Here is an 8,388-nt window from a genome sequence, read left to right as displayed (position 1 = left end):
AGGTTACTCAATATCAAAGTGTAGTAGCTGTTTCAGTAACATGATCTTGCTTAATAAGTCTCCGTTGCTCTTGACCTTGCAAGGCATTTATCAATTCTACCAAGGTAATCTTGAACAAATCCTTTGTATTTTCCAAGGTGGTTAAAGATGCTTCATATCTTTCACGCATAGTTACTAGAATTTTCTTTACAATTTTGCAATCAGAGAAATTTGTGCCAAGTAACCTTACCTTATTGACAAATCCAAGCAATTTGTCTGAATACATTTTGATGATCTCAGAATCCTTCATTTTTTGCATTTCAAATTCTCTTATCAAATTAAGACTTTGCATACCATGAATTCTTTCATCTCCTGCATACTCTTTCAAATAATCCCAAACATCTATCGCTGATTTAAGAGATATAATTCTGGTGAAGATTGCTGTGGAAACAACAGCAAACAAACAAGCTTTTGCTTTTGATTTCCTTGTTTTTCTCTCTTTATGATTTTTTATCTGAGTTACTATTGGATTATTTGGTAAAGGAAGAACTTCATAATCTTCTTCAACGGCTTCCCAAAGATCCAAAGCCTCCAAATAAATGTCCATTTTTACTGCCCAGAGTTGATAATTTTCTCCATTAAAGATGCGAGAAGAAATATGAGAGAAACTTGTTTCTGCCTCCATTATTAGTCCCTTTAAGATAAATTGCTCTATACGAATTGAAAGTATTTAAAATAGAAATGTTTATGAGAAGAAATAAAGATATGAAGAAGAGAAGAGGCAACAAAGATTGTATTTGAATTTATTTCAAATTGAATGAATAATCTGATTGCATACTTTCATTGCAATCGTTACACATATATATTCAAACTAAGAAAAACAGAACTGCAAACTTCTAGTATTAAATCATGCTGTGATATGTTAACATGATAACAGATTAACTAACTCCTAGAGACTAGGACAATAGCTCATTATTTGCTTGAGAATTAGAAATAATAGAAACAGAAAAATCTTTAATAGTTCCTTCTTTAACAGCTTTTGAAGCAATCTTCTTGAGAACTATGTGTTTCATGTTAGAACAAAGCACATAGAAATCGATCTTCACTTCATCTGAGATCAAGTTACAAGATAAAAGATACAACTGCATTTTGTTATTACTGAAGAGCAGCCAGCAAATCTATTAACTAAGCACCTTATAAGTTTAAGGTTCTTGTTCCTCAAAATTCATTTCCAAACCCTTTCACTTGAGAGGGGATGATAAACCAGGGCTAGAAGAGTTTGTTACGTGATTTACCTAAATTGATATTATTGAATTTATAATTACTGATTTGTTATATCGTTATAAATGCTAGTTCTAGAAACTTGTCATAGCTGTTTTACAGTTATACCAGCTGTCATTACAGCTCGTTTTCTGCCTTCTGTAACCACCATTTAAGGAACAATATATATATGATTTATTCCTTCACCTATATGGGATATACATCTTTTCTTTCTTTATTCATTTATGAAGACACTAGTGGGTGCGACTTCAGCACCCACTAATGGGATTTACTTTCCACTAGTAGGTGCTGATGGCGCAAAAGTGAAAGCTGCAACAGTTTGCCACTCAACTCATCAGCTTGGACTCCAGAACATCTGGCATTTGAACTTCTCTAAACTAAGCCAGGCCCCCTCTATTGTCGCAGTTGTTTGTGTTTGCAACGTTTAGCTTAACAAAAAGATACTGAAAAGGCTGAAAAAGCTGCCTTAACTGGCTTTGAATCATCTATTGGAAACCTTGCTAGTGCTATTTTCTAGGTACTGGTAGCTCCCTCACCAGAACACAAAACATGCAAATCAAATGAATTATTTTGGAAATTTCCCATTTTCAATCTATGTTTGGCAGAAAAGCCAAGAAAAGGTGGGATCCATCGGCATAATTGCTTGATTCTTCCCGCTTTTACTCACATGCCTAAAGGCACATTTGTAAAAGATAATTATAACATTATTGGTGCATAGAACAAGCGACGACATCACAAGTCCTTGTTTGTTTGTCCCACCAAGCAACTTGCAAGATGGCAAGTACTTGTTATAGTATTTGCTCACTTCTTCATTATCTTCAAAAAAATGTCTCTAGCCAATTCTTGTGCACTGCTCCTCCTCTTCTTTCTTACTCTCTCCCTCTTCATTACCTACTCCACCGCTGCTAACACCATCGGTGTAACCCACGCGACAGTGGCTGTGGCTGCTGACAATGTCCCTTTACCAAAGAAAGTTGCCACCTTCCTCCCTAGCGATATTTCTGTTGAAATTTGATGATTTGAACAGTAACTGTTTATAACAGTTACTGTTTGGATTAAATTCTGGAAAATGCGAAATTTGAAGAAATTGAAGACTTGCAATAATGAGCAGAATTGATGAATTGTGTTTTCTTGATATTATTCAAAATGGAAATGCCTAATCTATAGGCTTACAAAACATGAATTATAATCAAAATTAAACTCTCAACTACACTGAGAGATTTATTGAAATGAAATTACGAAAGAATAGCACACAATCTGCTATTTGAATTCAAATTTGAAAAAACACAAAAACAGGACATTATCTTGACTTCAATCTTCCCTCAAGGCAACATCTCACACGTGTTCCAACACTCCTCCTTGAGACTTGCCTTGAACATTCCTAGCTTCATCCTAAGCATCTCCAGCCTTGATCTTGGAAGTCCTTTAGTCATTAAATCTGCCAATTGGACTTCAGTTGGACAGTGAAGAATTTTGATGAACAAATTCTTCTCAGCTTCCCTCAATGCATGAAACTTGACATTAATGTGCTTTGTTCTCCCATGCTGGACTGTATTTTGTGCAATTGCTATTGCTAACTTGTTGTCACAATAAAGCTCGGTTGGTGAGCTTTGCTTATGACCCAAATCTGCCAAAACTTTGCTCAACCATATAGCCTGATTTGCAGCAGCTGCCATGGAGATGTACTTAGCCTCTGCTGTCGATTGAGCAACCACATCTTGCTTCCTTGCATTCCAGCAAATTGCACCTGAACCAATGCTAAAAACATAACCAGAAGTACTCTTCATATCATCAACACTTCCAGCCCAATCACTATCTGCATAGCCAATCAAGCATACTCCTCCTGTTTTTGAGTACCTTAGGCCTAAGTCAGCTGTGCCTTTGATGTATTTCAGTACCCTTTTAGCCACTCCCATGTGAACACTACTAGGTGAACTCATGAATCTTGATAGCAAACCAGCAGGGAACATCAAGTCTGGTCTAGTTGCTATCAAGTATAGCAAACTGCCCACCAAGCTTCTAAAAACAGAAGGATCTTCTAGCTTCTCACCATCATTCTTCGAAATTCTTTCATTTTGTGCCAAAGGTGTATCTACTTCTTTGCATGATTCCAGTTTGAACCTTTTAAGCACATCAATAGCATACTTCTTTTGTGACAAAAAAATCCCTAAGTTGTCTTGTTGTATCTCCATTCCAAGAAAATAATTCATCATCCCCAAGTCACTCATTTCAAATACATCCTCCATTTCCTTTTTGAACTTTGCCAGCAATGAAGTATTGCTTCCAGTCACCAACATGTCATCTACATAAAGTGAAATTACTAACTGCACTTCATCTCCTTCTTTCTTTAAGTACAATGTAGCTTCATTTTCACTCCTTCTAAACCCCAATTGGATTAAATAGGAATCAATCCTACTATACCAAGCCCTTGGGGCTTGTTTCAAGCCATAAAGAGCTTTGTGTAGCTTATACACCTTATGCTCATGGCCTGCCACTTTGAATCCTTCGGGTTGCTGCACATATATCTCTTCAACTAATATACCATTTAAAAAAGCTGATTTAACATCTAAATGGTATACCTTCCATCCAAGTTGACCAGCAATTGCAAGAAGGAGCCAAATTGTATCATGCCTAGCAACTGGGGAAAATGTATCCCCATAATCAACCCCAGCCACTTGTGCAAATCCTTTGACCACCAATCTAGCTTTGTGTTTAAATATAGAACCATCAGGATTGAATTTAGTCCTGAATACCCACTTAACACCAATTTCTTTCTTGTTGTGAGGCAGCACTGTCAAGCTCCAGGTTTGATTCCTTTCAATGGAATCAATTTCTGATTTCATGGCTTCTATCCAAGCTGCATCCTTTGCTGCTTCAGCATAGCTTGTTGGCTCGACATGCACCAAGTTACACCTCTCATATATCTCAGCTAGGGGCCTAACTTTAAGAACATCTGCATCTGAAGTTCCATCAACATCAAACTCAGTTTCAGTGCTTGTTTCCCCTGCTGCAGCATCAAGGATTGTGCTCTTCTGATCCACCTCCTTTAAGTCCCAATTCCAGCATGCAATTTCATCAAAGTGCACGTCTCTACTGATCTGAATTTTGGACTCATTCAGGTTGTAAATCCTGTAACCTTTGGATTCAGTTGAATATCCCACAAAAATTCCCTTGACTGCTGTTTCATCTAGCTTCCCTCTTTTGACAGTGGGCACATGAAAATAACAAAAAGAACCAAACACCCTTAGATGGTTGGCAGTTGGCTTTCTTCCTGACCAAGCTTCTATGGGTGTTTTTCCATTGACAGACTTTGTGGGAAGCCTGTTTAGCAAGTAAACTGAGGTGTTTACTGCCTCTGCCCATAGAAACTTAGGCAACCTCTTCTCAAACATCATGCACCTTGACATTTCCATGATTGTCCTATTCTTCCTCTCCGAGACACCATTCTGCTGAGGAGAATAGGGCACTGTCAACTGGTGCACAATTCCAGTTTCAAGGCAAAAATTCTGGAAATCCCTTGAAGTATATTCTCCACCATTGTCGGTTCTCAGCACCTTAATTCTTTGTCCACTTTGTGTTTCAACCATGCTTTTGAAACTCTTGAACTTTGATAGTGCTTGAGACTTGTTTTCCAGAAACTGGACCCAAATCATTCTGCTATGGTCATCAATGAACAAAATAAAGTAAAAGTTATTGTTCAAGGAGGCTGTCCTCATTGGTCCACAAATGTCAAAATGGACCAATTCCAGCCTTGATTTTGCTCTATTGGCTGTTGCACGAGGGAATGAAACCCTATGGTGCTTCCCTAACTCACAACCTTCACACAAATGTGCACATTCAGAAATGGCAGGCATCCCCTCTATCATGCATCTGTCATGCAACAATTTCAAAGAATCGAAATTGTAGTGCCCAAACCTCTTGTGCCAAACAACACTCATATCAGAATTTGCACTTAATGCATGACCTTCAATGACATTTAAATCAAGATAAAAACTATTTCCATCCATTTTTATCTTTGCTACAGCAGAATCCTTTGTGTCAACAATGAAGCAGCAATTATCCTTAAAGGTTACTTCATAACCATTCCTAAGCATTTGAGGAACACTCAACAAATTTTGATCTAACTCAGGAATGAAGAGAACATTTTTGATAGTTTTTGTACCTCTTGAAGTGCTGACTGTGACAGTGCCTCTTCCTTTAGCTTGCACAAAGTCACCATTTCCCAATTTAATTTTTGGCTTTATTGATCGATCAATTGAAGAAAAAATTGACAAATGCTTTGTCATGTGGCTGGTGCAGCCACTGTAAATAAGCCAAGTGTTCTTCTTGGAGATGGTACTGGTCTGCAAGGCCATGAATAGCTGCTCCTCAGTTTCTTCAGGGTCCTTGTCTTCTTCAGATACATTTGCTTGCTGCTGAAATCCTTGTTGCGGCTGTTTCTTCTTCAGCCTGCAAAACTTTTCACTATGGCCATTTCTCTTGCAAAAATCACAGTGAATGAGAGTTTTGCCTTTGAACCAGCAGTCAGCCTCTGCGTGATTTGTTCTCTTACAATAAGAACAAGGAGAAAAATGTCTACTGGCAGGGACAATAGCTTTACCTTTTGACAGGTTTGATTTACCATTTCTCAAATCTTTCTGGAATTGACATCATAAGCTTCTCCACTATCTTATGATCTTCAAATGTCTCCCCAAGGAGTCTCATTTGGTTGACAGTGTTCATCAATTTGCCGGAATAGGACTTGACATTTTCATTGTCCTTCATCTTCATTAGCTCAAATTCTCTCTTTAATGTAAGGAGTTTGACTGTTTTGACTCGATTGCTGCCTTCAAATTCAACTTGAAGTTTGTCCCAAATCTGTTTTGGTGTCTTAAGATTCATAATCTTGGTGAAAATGTGGTTTGCAATTCCAGAATGCAAACATGTAATAGCCTTGTCTTTCTTCAATTTTTCTTCTTCATGAGCCCTTATTTGAGCTAAAGTTGGATTTGCACGTAGTGGATATGGATCAGCATCCGTCTCCACAATGTTCCATAAACCTTGGGATCGCAGGAAAAACCTCATTTTGACAGCCCAAATGTGATAGTGCTCACCATCAAAAATTGGAACCAAAGAGTGTGAATGTGCAGAGGATGACGAAGCCATTGATTTCTTAGAAGTTAACTCTCAGTGTTTCTCTCAACCCCCCAAGTGTTTTACACTCACAATCTCTCGTGTTTCACTCAGTAAAATCACCCTTAGTCTCGTAGGAATTTTGCTCTGATACCACTGTTGAAATTTGATGATCTGAACAGTAACTGTTTATAACAGTTACTGTTTGGATTAAATTCTGGAAAATGCGAAATTTGAAGAAATTGAAGACTTGCAATAATGAGCAGAATTGATGAATTGTGTTTTCTTGATATTATTCAAAATGGAAATGCCTAATATATAGGCTTACAAAACATGAATTATAATCAAAATTAAACTCTCAACTACACTGAGAGATTTATTGAAATGAAATTACGAAAAAATAGCACACAATCTGCTATTTGAATTCAAATTTGAAAAAACACAAAAACAGGACATTATCTTGACTTCAATCTTCCCTCAAGGCAGCATCTCACACGTGTTCCAACAATTTCTCCACCTACTGAGAAGTATTGGTACTCAAGGTTGCCCAACACTCCATTGCCAAAAGCCCTGAGATATCTTCTACAACCTGGTCATTATCCTTCAATAAACAGAGAATTCGCTAATGAAAACGCAAGTGATCTTGTTCCCCTAAGAGCCTATAGAATACGTTATATGATAACATATGAAAGAGGCGATAAAAAATCCCTGAACTCTGCCCTCCCTGACTCAACGATATTCTACCAGTACGACGATCTCCATCCAGGTAAAAAAATGAAAGTTCTTTTTACGGAGAGTGGAACCAAGGTTAGTTTCTTGCCTCATCAAGTCGCAGGGTCTATACCATTTTCAAGTGACAAAATACCAGAGATTTTGAAGTACTTTGCACTAGAAGTCAACTCAAAAGAGGCTCAGGTTATCAGAGAAGAAATAGGAGGATGCGAGGAGGCAAACATGTAAGGAGAAGACAAATATTGTGCTACATCTCTAGAGTCATTAATTGATTTTAGTGTTGAAAGGCTCGGCCAAAATGTTCGGGTACTCTCGACCGAAGCAGGCAAGAAGCAAGAGTATACGGTTTCAGCCGCAGTGAAAATGATTGGAGATCATAAAGCAGCAGTGTGTCACAAGATGAGATATCCTTATGCAGTGCACTATTGCCATGTAATCGCAGACACAGAGGTTGATGAGGTTCCATTAGTGGGTGCTGATGGCACAAAAGTGAAAGCTGTAACGGTTTGCCACCTCAACACATCAGCTTGGAGTCCAGACCATATGGCGTTTCAAGTTCTCAAAATTAAGCCAGGACCTGCTGTTTGTCACTTTCTAGATAGTGATACTCTCGTTTGGGTGCCAAAGGATAAAAAAATGACTCCATGACCATAGGTAAAAGCTTGGTATTGATCAGCAGAGGGCTTTAATAAGTTTGCTGCTTTGCTGTCGTTGCTGTTTATAATATGCATGTACTTCCGTCCCTTTCCCTGTTGTCGTTGCTGTTTAAAATATGTATGTACTTCCGTCCCTTCCCTGTTGTCATCGCTGTTTATGTTTGTCATACACACGCGCCTCCATGACCATTGGTAAAAGCTTGGTATTGATCAGCAGAGGGCTTTAATAAGTTGCTGCCTTGCTGTCGTTGCTGTTTATAATATGCATGTACTTCCGTCCCTTTCCCTGTCGTCGTTGCTGTTTATAATATGTATGTACTTCCGTCCCTTCCCTGTTTTCGTAGCTGTTTATGTTTGTCATACACATGCACCTCCTCACCCTGCTTTAGTGTGGAAGCCCTGGTTTTCTTAAGAAGAAGGTGATCCTGAAAAACCAGCCTTATCAGGTATTCACATTCAGAAGTACAGTTGCAATTTGGTATTATGCTTAAAAAATGTGCTCCCATAATCAATGGAAGAAACCTCTGTCAATAACTATAAGAAAAAAAAAAATGTATCCATATATAGTAGAAAAAACATGGCAACCACAAAATATTTGATTATATTGTTTCACAGGGGACTGCCATCA

General features: G+C 38.1%; 1 pseudogene; it reads left to right on the top strand.

Moving 5' to 3' along the window:
* The first annotated feature begins 2,071 nt into the window (after positions 1-2,071).
* On the top strand, positions 2,072-8,086 carry LOC118063386 (BURP domain protein RD22-like; annotated as a pseudogene).
* Positions 8,087-8,388: the final 302 nt, after the last annotated feature.

Source organism: Populus alba, chromosome 19 (genome assembly GCF_005239225.2).
Source record: "Populus alba chromosome 19, ASM523922v2, whole genome shotgun sequence".
Taxonomy (NCBI): domain Eukaryota; kingdom Viridiplantae; phylum Streptophyta; class Magnoliopsida; order Malpighiales; family Salicaceae; genus Populus; species Populus alba.
The sequence above is the reverse complement of the archived record's forward strand: the minus strand, read 5'-3'. Positions and strand labels throughout refer to the sequence as shown.